This window comes from Procambarus clarkii, chromosome 32 (assembly GCF_040958095.1).
Source record: "Procambarus clarkii isolate CNS0578487 chromosome 32, FALCON_Pclarkii_2.0, whole genome shotgun sequence".
NCBI lineage: Eukaryota > Metazoa > Arthropoda > Malacostraca > Decapoda > Cambaridae > Procambarus > Procambarus clarkii.
The window spans coordinates 32,562,372-32,574,566 of NC_091181.1; positions in this window are offsets into that span (position 1 = coordinate 32,562,372).

Below are 12,195 nucleotides of genomic sequence, written 5' to 3' on the forward strand. Positions count from 1 at the left end.
AGAACAGGGGGGGGGGGCATTCCTAAAAAAGGAATGCCCCCACTGGTCTGGTGGATTTTCCGTACTGTCTGTACATATAATTCTTGGTTCTAAATGTATCTTAACTCTTTATACTAGGGCTTTCTGTCCTTATGAGTGTCGGTGATTGCTCTTTTGTCAGCCTTAGTTTCCTGAAATAGTGTAGTTTGACAAGAGATTGGAATACCAAGGTCTAGCTCAGTTTCAGGAGGATTATCACATTCATCTTTAGCTACCTCATATATATAATCATGCTAGACAGCACTAAGTGACTGAATTCTCACTTCTCATTATTTTAATATTTTAAAGAAATATGCCAGTCTAGATGAACTCTAGGGGAATTATGACCCAAATTTTATTACACATATCTAGCATGCAAAATAGAATATTTGAAATCATCATATGAGAGTAAAGTACCAGTATCAACTGAATTAGACACAGTGGAATAAATGATTCTGGATGGATTAAAAAGCAGCCATTCATATTAAAATGTTTGGATTGCATGAGGTCTACAAAGGTGAAAAAGGGCAGCACTTCCTTCTGTTCTGGCTGACAATGCATTGTGACATGATGCGTACATACCCCACCAAGAAATTAATCACACACATCCCTTGTACTAGGCATGCTGTTAAATTATGTGTCCTTAACACATACACAATCTACAAGCTGACTGTAACATCACAGAGACCATATTCACTTGACGGTTCTCAGTTCATCTATTGTGAAGACAAGAAGTGGTTGGTTGGGTTACCTTTGTGATGGTTTCTGGGCTTAGCATCCCCGCGGCCCGGTCATCGACCAGGCCTCCTCACACAAACACGGTAACAATTATGAGAAATATAAGTCAATAATTGGGCATCCACCTTACAAGCTGAACTGTTGGCTATTCTTGAAGAGCTCAATATTATTAAAAACACTGCATTAGACAGATTATCTAGACTATCATTCCTCAATTCTAGCTCTAAATAGCTTGCAATCAAACTGTAATATGCTTGTCTCTGAAGCCAGACATAAATATACAAGCATAATTAAGACACTCCACATTCACTATCACTAACATCAGCTTAGAAAGACAAGCAAATATGGTACAGTACATGCAAGTAAATATATCGTCTAAATCTGCTGATGTAATTCATTATTAGTTAGTTTAGTTCATATTATACACCCCATACCCATCCTCTAGGTGGGAGTGGACCCCATACCCATCCTGTGGATGGTAGTGAACCCCATACCCATCCTGTGGGTGGTAGTGGACCCCATACCCATCCTGTGGATGGGAATGAACCCCATACCCATCCTTTGGATGGGAATGAACCCCATACCCATCCTTTGGATGGGAATGAACCCCATACCCATCCTTTGGATGGGAATGAACCCCATACCCATCCTTTGGATGGGGGTGACCCCCATACCCATCCTTTGGATGGGGGTGACCCCCATACCCATCCTGTTGGTGGTAGTGAACGCCATATCCATCCTGTGGATGGGAGTGAAATGGGAGTTGAAAAGGTTACAGACACACATAATGGGCACAGGGACTGAACCCCAAAATTCACTTAGCTAGGCAAGTTACAGCCTTGATGAGCTAGTTACACAAGAAGGAAATAAATAGCGACCATAAGAAATTAATAATCAATGGAAATAAATAATGGAACATCAATATGCACACTTCATTTAGCTGACGAATCTTCCTTTGTGAAAATGCAGCAATAAATTTACCACACCAAGGGACAGAAATGAATTTATGTTCTGAAGTGAACCGCATACACAAATAGATTTGAGTAGGAAAATATCCAGGCAACAATGGCCAAACAGTTTGGTCAAGGTGAGGCGATAGTCTCTTAGCTGCCAGATCATGGCGATGGAGAACACAGTTATTCATGATGATATTTGGTACTCTTTCCAAATATATCTGATTCTCTTTCCAAAGTTGTTGGAAGCCAGACCTGCCCCCTATCATGGCTGGGGCACCATCCGTGCACACACCATACCTTTTCACACTTAATCTGATGCTTCTCAAAAAACTCGGCCAAGACTGAATAATATCTGCTGCCTTCGTTGATGTATGCAAAGCCTTGCAAAATAGCAACTCATGTTTAATTTCACCACCCTTAATGTACCGGATATATACAGTCTGATGACTCGTGTTGAAAAGGAGTTCACTACTATTACTACTGTGTCCAACTGTAGACCGATGTGGGCGGAATTGTCCTTAATAGCCTCACAAATCTGTTAAAGACTTCCATAAAGACTTGTCATGCAAGAATGCAGCCATATGTTCATGGCTTCATCTGCGTATCTTTGGCATGTTAACAGCCTGAACGACTTCACAAACCACTACGTAAAATTTGACAATTAACCATCAAAATTTGGAAATTAACCATCAAAGGGCAGAGGAGAGCAGGAAGCAGACAGTGGGCTGCTCTGCTACGTAACACTGCGTCACCACAGACCATAGTGACGCACAGACCATGGTGACCCACAGACCATGGTGACGCACAGACCATGGTGACGCACAGACCATGGTGACGCACAGACCAGGGTGACGCACACGTCCTACCTAGCCTAACCAAAGTCACAAATGTTCACAATTTTTTCATTTGCCATTTGGCAGTAAAGTGTTGCTGCACTTTAAATTTTACATATAAAATATATTAAGTAATTATTTTTTTGCAATATATTTTATTTTTGTTTTTAACAGCATTTCCAGAACCCTCTGAAAGAAATGCCGGGACATCCTAACCTATATTATACCGACCGTAATTCTCACAATCGCTCTTAACCTATCCGAAAAAAGACGTTAATTCTCTCAATAGCTCCTATATCACACTAAATAAATATTAAACAGTCTGGGAGAGAAACAGTATCAGAAATCAAATACAATTCCACTACTACTACTAGGCTACTACTACTGCCAATAAATAAATGCGCGGTGCTTAGCCGGCTGGTGGAGCCCCAACATGGTCAATACCACCATCTAGCACGCAACACTAAATATTTCAGCCGCAGTCTGACCGTAAAAAAAAGCACTCTAATAATTTGATAGCAACGCAGTAAGTAGAAAATGACCGAGTTGCGGTGAGGAACATTAAAAGGTATATATATATATATTATATATATATATATATATATATATATATATATATATATATATATATATATATATATATATATATATATATATATATATATATCTGAGCTCTGCTTATCTCGTTATTCACCATGTATCCGCAGGAAGTTGCTGGATGTGTAATGCCGCCCGTTGAGCGAGGTTGGGTATAGGCGCAGCAGCTAGGGCGGGCGCTGGCCTGTCAGGGTGACCTGACCAGGACAGGGGTGCGACGCCCCCTGCCAAACACATTTACACAAGGGGGCGACGCCCCCTGCACACGCATTTACACAAGGGTGCGACGCCCCCTGCCACACGCATTTACACAAGGGTGGGGGTGGGATCCTCCCCCCAGGCACACATACCATTGGGAAAAGACGGTACAAGAACTGGAACAAGTCATAGTGAGACGTAGAGATAGTGAGAAGAAATACCATCACGAAAACTTACAAGGCTGAGAGGAAGTAACGCCCCGTAGACAATGTCAAGAAGCCAAAGCAGGAAGTAGTTCATAATAAATTCACAGAAGAGATCCTGCAAGGCGGCTGTTACAAAGCTTACATGACCATAAACGAATACGTAAATATGAGAAGAGAATCATAAAAGAATGAAAATGACAAAGCATACGAGACCAAGAGTTCCTCCATAGTGGTGCTAGAAGGTAAGAACAGAGGGACTCGGCTAAAAAAAAAAAAAGTGGATAAAAAAAAAACACAATTTAATGTAAGAATGCGAGGAAGTCAAAACAAGCGTTAATGAGATATTCATGAGCCGGAGCAGCTCTCTTCATGTGGTGTGAGGTGCCGGCAAGCTAGCCTCCTAAAATTACAGTGCTCATAGCAACAGTATTTGCTCGAACATACAAAAATAGACTGTTGCAAACTACAGTGTTCACGTTTTGTGCTATTAATGTTATACAGGGCACGAAATAATTGCAACAAAGATATAAACTTAAACATTCCTAGGCCTAGTATAGCACAAATATATACTCTGTTAGGCCTAAGATTGTGTACATTTTTCCTATGATTGCTCGGACAGGTCAGGTCAGGTTCTTCAGCTATTTGGCCATTTTCATAGTATGCCATTTGGGCTAATTCAATAATTCAAAATAAAAAAATTGGTGTCCAACAGTTCATTTTTGCGCGTTTAGCAAATATTTGCTGTAAGTATTAATGCACAACACGCACAATGAAATCACATTAACGTGATGTATCAATGTTAAAATCAGTAGAATTCATGAGGATTCGAACCTCTGCTCTGGGTGTGGAAAGTTCCACTCATGTTAATATTATTATTATCTAAGGATGTATTATTCCATATCATATCTATATATCAGAATCATTATCTATTGATCATATCTACTGTATCTACATCAGCATCCTGTATGACCATTGGTCAAGTACACTACTGGGCTTAATGCCTATATAATATTGTAGATGTGATCTTCAGACTCTAGAAGCTTCTAGGTAATCAAAAATATTGCTGGAACCAAAGTTATAGCTTCCAGTGATGTTACTTCAAAATCCTTACTAAAGAACAAAAGGTACTATCAAGTACCGCCAATAACTTTTAAATCCCCTAAGCAATTATTTTGTGATATAACTTTATCAAAACAATCAGTCTAAATAAAGAAAATAATCATTGGCGGCACCTTACTGACGCCACGGGCAGACGCCGGTGGCCCAGAATCGTACAAGAGTGGAGGTGGCGTTGTGTTTACATCCAGGAGTGCACTCGTGTGTAGGGCTGGAGACGCCTTTTTCAGCAACATATTACACACAAACTTATCATAATCTCCAGTGATAGTTCCCTAAATACTGGGAGAGTCTTGAATTGTGTATAGGGAGGAATTGCTGGTACCAATATCCAAAAATCAAGAGTGTGGAGGACCACCGGCTTGGGAAGGCCTAACCACCACCACCTTATCTACCAAGTGAGACGCAACAACGTGTATCTATATCCTAGCAAACAACTAGAATCCTTACAGCGACGCTGTGTCATCCAGATCAGCATCTTCAAGCTGCTATATACATCTTTAAAATATAAGAGCCTAGTCTCAGGAAGAGTGACTCCATCTGGCAACGGTCAGATAGGCTCCGGGGTCTCAATTTCTGGATTGTTTTAGAGCGTAGATTGGCCAATTAGCATGCTTTATTACATTAATACTTCCATATATAAATTGAGAGTCGTTAGGCAGCGGGGCAACGCCTCATCATCAGTAAGTTCTCACGTACTCATACAGTTTCTGAGCTTATATTGTTGAATATTCATATCAGAATTGCCATACTCATAAATTTTAATTATCAGTTAGTTTATTTTATTGCGTATAATTTTTGTATGCAAATTTACATTTATCTTTGTGTAATTATACCTTTTGTGCAACAGCACACATATATTCCTAGGGCTAGGCTGGAGATAGTGTATTTAGTTCAGGTCCTAGAACATGAACCTTACCAATGCTTACAGTCATAGAGCTGTTATACCTTATCTTTGTTAACATTTATAAAGTCAAATGTGTGGGTGTACCCGCAGGAAAAGTGTTCTGCTGTTTAAGAGTCAGATATCAGCCTTCAAGACCCAACCTACTACAGCCCATCTCCACTATCAAGGTCACAGAGGAGTGGACTTACAATCCAGCATAGGAACCTTGCATGCAGCTAAGAGCTTTTAGTTTTGTTTTATCAACAGTTACAGAATATTATTTAATTTTAAATTCATGGTCCTAATAACCACATACTGGTTCCTGTGTAATTTTCCTCATGCATCCAATCCCGGTATATTCCCCCACACCGGGTACCCCCCCCCCCCCACTACACCACTACACGATGAAAAAAAGCAACCTGGAATTCAACTGAATCCTTTAGGGTTGTATGGGCTTTTTGACCATGTTGTGGTGTAGGGCGTGTGCTCGTGCGAGGTTGAAGCCTCCTTTTGGCTCCTACTGATTTTCTCATTATGCAATATATCATAATTGTTGTTGGGGTAGGGGTTATTTACTAATTGCTCATGCTTAAAAAATATAGAAAATTACAATTATTCTCAAACTTTGCTTGTGACCAGGACAGGTCTTGAAAAAGGGAGAATTTGCGTGATTTTGTTCACAATGTCAGAAAAACAACATGTCAATCAAATATAACGAGTATTTATACTGAAGTTATACAAAAATGTTTTAAAAAGATTTAACAGTGAGTAGTAGATATGACAGAGCCACAGAAGGGGTGGAGGTACAAGGAAGGCGAGGATCCCGGACCCTGGAAACACAAACCGTAACTGTCTCTATTTACCGCTTGTTACAACTTGTAATAAAGTTGTTACATCTTGGCTTAACGTGTTTATGACGTATTAGAACGTTGTTACAACTTGCTACATTGGTTGTTATAACTGGTTAGGAGGAGTTAAAACTTGTTCAAACGTTGTAGCAACGTCGTAGTTTCGGTGTGTGTGTTTGGCGGGGTCCACCCTGCTAGGTCACCCTAGGGTCACCCGAGGTGTCAACCAAGACAGTACCCTCTCCTCCACCCTCTCACTATCACTTGTTCCTACTTCAAACCATTCCAAACCCTTCTCTCCCACCCTTGCATACACACTCTCTCCTCTCCCTCAACTTCGCTTACAAATTCCTGTGCAGTAGTTACACCCCTCCCCAAACCACCCGCACACCTTAACATACACAAGGCATTTAGCCGGGTATACGCAGAGTTATGAGTATACAGTTATACACATATGCACACCTTTCCCGCAAGTTAGGTGTGAGCGTGGAGGCGCCGGAGCCTCGCTGGCGGAAGTGTCACCTGCCTGCCACGCCCCCCCCCCTCCCCCCGGGGAAAGTGCAGCACTCGTGGTATTCAGGACAATGTGAAATATAATTGTGGCCTGCCTGGAGAGTGTTGGAAACCATGACACGTCGCGTCAGGGGGAAGTGCTGTGGCCTTCATCACGTTTCTAGGTGTTGTGTACGTTCTTAGTCCTTCCTATATATGCTTGGTAAATGTTCTGGTTAAACACCGCTCCTGTGCCAGGTAAGTTCACTACGGGCTCTCCATAGCCCGTGCTACTTGCCCCGCTCCTGTGCCAGGTAAGTTACGGGCTCACCATAGCCCGTGCTACTTGCCCCGCTCCTGTGCCAGGTAAGTTACGGGCTCACCATAGCCCGTGCTACTTGGAACTTGTTCCGAGTAGCTGAATCTATAACACCACCAACTTCCTGTTAAGGAGTGGCAGTGACCACCGGTAGCTTAACTGTCAACTCTTGTCTTGGATAACAGTCAAGTTATCCTCGAGTTTACTGGGTAATGTTTGCGGAGTGTGCAAGGCTCATGGTGACCTCGTCCTCCACGCTGGTGACCTCGTCCTCCACGATGGTGACCTCGTCCTCCACGATGGTGACCTTGTCCTCCATGACTAAGGATCAGAAAATCCTTGAAAACCCAGGGCACCCTGGATGGTGACCCAGGCCACCCTGGATGGTGACCCAGGCCACCCTGGATGGTGACCCAGACCACCCTGGATGGTGACCCAGACCACCCTGGATGGTGACCCAGGCCACCCTGGATGGTGACCCAGACCACCCTGGATGGTGACCCAGACCACCCTGGATGGTGACCCAGACCACCCTGGATGGTGACCCAGGACACCCTGGATGGTGACCCAGGGCACCCTGGATGGTGACCCAGGGCACCCTGGATGGTGACCCAGGGCACCCTGGATGGTGACCCAGGGCACCCTGGATGGTGACCCAGGACACCCTGGATGGTGACCCAGGACACCCTGGATGGTGACCCAGGACACCCTGGATGGTGACCCAGGACACCCTGGATGGTGACCCAGGGCATCCTGGATGGTGACCCAGGCCACCCTGCAAGGTGGCCAAGGTGGGTGGCAGACACAGGTCGCTGCAGTATCACCGCCCTGCCTCCCAACATGCCGCCCTCTCCCCTTCTGGGATAATGGCCTCCATCCATTACACCATCGATCAGTTTGCGCGGTAACCAGGGTAACGAGGAGGGAGACGGGTCAGCCACTCCTCTGCATTCCTCCTGGTAATGATTTTTTTTGCTGTAGTACACAACTCCGTGGAAGCCTGGGCGTGTTGTGAGTGGTGGGTTGGCATGCACAGGTGTACTGGAGGGGGTCGTAGGGGGAAGGGGGTCGTGCGGGGTCGTAGGGGGGGGCCGGCCATGAACGACCCCTCAAGCACAACATCCCGCCTGATTAACTTGAGGGCCGGTGTGGCGGTGGTGGCGTGCCAAGTGTTCACCTTACAGGCAAAAAACATTGGACTGTAATTATTGAATTCTGGCAAAGTAAAATAAATGTTTAGTGCGTACATGTCCACACGTACGCGTGTGTGTGTGTGTATACTCACCTAGTTGTGTTTGCGGGGGTTGAGCTCTGGCTCTTTGGTCCCACCTCTCAACCGTCAGCCTCAACCCCGTGTGTGTGTGTGTGTGTGTGTGTGTGTGTGTGTGTGTGTGTGTGTGTGTGTGTGTGTGTGTGTGTGTGTGTGTGTGTGTGTGTGTGTGTGTGTGCCGGGGCCAGTTACCAAAGCCGTCCCCAGCTTACCATTGACACCCTCACAAGCCGCTAATCACTCTGGACCTGTGTCCTTCACCTCCAGGTGTCCTTCATAAACTCTGCCTCCTTTGTGGCTTCTAATTCAATCCAAGTCTTCACCATCCTGGCACTAAAGGCTTAATTTCTAACATACGTAATTCCCTGGAGGATAGTCAGCTTGGTGCCCCCATTGTTCTCATGCCTGGCATGTCATGTCATTTGTCGTTAGTCACCTTGTTGGCTTCCCGCGCATTTCTCTAGTGGCTTCCCGCGCATTTCTCTAGTGCCTTCCCGCGCATTTCTCCAGTGCCTTCCCGCGCATTTCTCCAGTGCCTTCCCGCGCATTTCTCCAGTGCCTTCCCGCGCATTTCTCCAGTGCCTTCCCGCGCATTTCTCCAGTGCCTTCCCGCGCATTTCTCCAGTGCCTTCCCGCGCATTTCTCCAGTGCCTTCCCGCGCATTTCTCCAGTGCCTTCCCGCGCATTTCTCCAGTGCCTTCCCGCGCATTTCTCCAGTGCCTTCCCGCGCATTTCTCCAGTGGCTTCCCACGCATTTCTCTAGTGACTTCCCCTTTCCCTATCGACGAGATGTTGAGTTTTCTTGTAGTTTGTCCTAGTAACTCGTGCCTCTCAGCTCCAGGACAAGTCTGCCGGGGAACCTCTCGGTTTTCTCCTCGCTGGGGCTCTATAGTCCAGAACTGGCGTAACGTCGGGCATTCTGCACGACTGCTTATCACACCGCTATAAGCAGTAAGCCATTTGCCGGTGGTGGTGAGACGGGTCCCGCGCCTCCTGGTGCCTCGTGTCACACCCACCACAGGCGCCACACCCACCACAGGCGCCACACCCACCACAGGCGCCACACCCGCCACACCCGCCACAGGCGCCACACCCGCCACAGGCGCCACACCCGCCACAGGCGCCACACCCACCACAGGCGCCACACCCGCCACACCCGCCACAGGCGCCACACCCACCACAGGCGCCACACCCACCACAGGCGCCACACCCGCCACAGGCGCCACACCCGCCACAGGCGCCACACCCACCACAGGCGCCACACCCGCCACAGGCGCCACACCCGCCACAGGCGCCACACCCGCCACAGGCGCCACACCCGCCACAGGCGCCACACCCGCCACAGGCGCCACAGGCGCCACACCCGCCACAGGCGCCACACCCGCCACAGGCGCCACACCCGCCACAGGCGCCACACCCACCACAGGCGCCACACCCACCACAGGCGCCACACCCGCCACAGGCGCCACACCCGCCACAGGCGCCACACCCGCCACAGGCGCCACACCCGCCACAGGCGCCACACCCGCCACAGGCGCCACACCCACCACAGGCGCCACACCCGCCACAGGCGCCACACCCGCCACAGGCGCCACACCCGCCACAGGCGCCACACCCGCCACAGGCGCCACACCCGCCACAGGCGCCACACCCGCCACAGGCGCCACACCCGCCACAGGCGCCACACCCGCCACAGGCGCCACACCCGCCACAGGCGCCACACCCGCCACAGGCGCCACACCCGCCACAGGCGCCACACCCGCCACAGGCGCCGCACCCGCCACACCCGCCACAGGCGCCACACCCGCCACAGGCGCCACACCCGCCACAGGCGCCACACCCGCCACAGGCGCCACAGGCGCCACACCCGCCACAGGCGCCACACCCGCCACAGGCGCCACACCCGCCACAGGCGCCACACCCACCACAGGCGCCACACCCACCACAGGCGCCACACCCGCCACAGGCGCCACACCCGCCACAGGCGCCACACCCGCCACAGGCGCCACACCCGCCACAGGCGCCACACCCGCCACAGGCGCCGCACCCGCCACACCCGCCACAGGCGCCACACCCGCCACAGGCGCCACACCCACCACAGGCGCCACACCCGCCACAGGCGCCGCACCCGCCACACCCGCCACAGGCGCCACACCCGCCACAGGCGCCACACCCGCCACAGGCGCCACACCCGCCACAGGCGCCGCACCCGCCACACCCGCCACAGGCGCCACACCCGCCACAGGCGCCACACCCGCCACAGGCGCCACACCCGCCACAGGCGCCGCACCCGCCACACCCGCCACAGGCGCCACACCCGCCACAGGCGCCACACCCGCCACAGGCGCCACACCCGCCACAGGCGCCGCACCCGCCACACCCGCCACAGGCGCCACACCCGCCACAGGCGCCACACCCGCCACAGGCGCCACACCCGCCACAGGCGCCGCACCCGCCACAGGCGCCACACCCGCCACACCCGCCACAGGCGCCACACCCGCCACAGGCGCCGCACCCGCCACAGGCGCCACACCCGCCACAGGCGCCACACCCGCCACAGGCGCCACACCCGCCACAGGCGCCACACCCGCCACAGGCGCCACACCCGACACAGGCGCCACACCCGCCACAGGCGCCACAGGCGCCACACCCGACACAGGCGCCACACCCGCCACAGGCGCCACAGGCGCCACACCCGCCACAGGCGCCACACCCGCCACAGGCGCCACACCCGCCACAGGCGCCACACCCGCCACAGGCGCCACACCCACCACAGGCGCCGCACCCGCCACACCCGCCACAGGCGCCACACCCGCCACAGGCGCCACACCCGCCACAGGCGCCACACCCGCCACAGGCGCCACAGGCGCCACACCCGCCACAGGCGCCACACCCGCCACAGGCGCCACACCCGCCACAGGCGCCACACCCACACTTGGATACTTGTATCAGACATTTGTTAAATATTGTATATAAGTGTATAGTGTGTATCTTGTGTCTTTATTAAAGCCCAGATATGTGCATTGAAGTCTGTGATGAGTAGCTCATAACTGTGATAACATATCATCACCCTGATAACACGACCTCACCACCCTGATAACACGACCCCACCACCATGATAACACGACCTCACCACCATAACACGACCTCACCACCATGATAACACGACCTCACCACCATGATAACACGACACGCCCACTCTGCTCCACATATGTAATTAACTCAGTAAGGAAATATTTGCACGTTTCAACATATACCTGGTGGAATAGCTGGAGAGAGAGAGAAGGAAGAGAAGAAGGGAGAGAGGCGAAGGAAGAGGAGAAGGAAGGAAGGATAGTGAGACAAGGAAGGGGGTGGTGGGGGGGAGGAGGGGAAGCCTGGATATGTTTACTAATGAGCAAGAAGGAAGAGGGGGCGGGGGGGGGGGCAGGTGATGCACTAGAAATATCTATAATTACTGGTCTTGATACTGTGGGAGGGGGGAGGGGGGGCTCCTGCATGGGAGATCATCAGGTGAGAGATCCTAGTGGGGGGGGGGGTCTCTCACCCGGGGGTTCACACTCAAGGAGCCCGGGTCACGCTCCGCCACGCTCTCTAACCTTCTAATGAGAGCTTTTCTATTCCCTCTCAACTCGCTAAGGTAGTGAGCGTAGCAGTCACACGCGGGCGGTGAGGGGTGACCAGGACTGGTCACTCCTCGCCACGCCCTCACCACGTC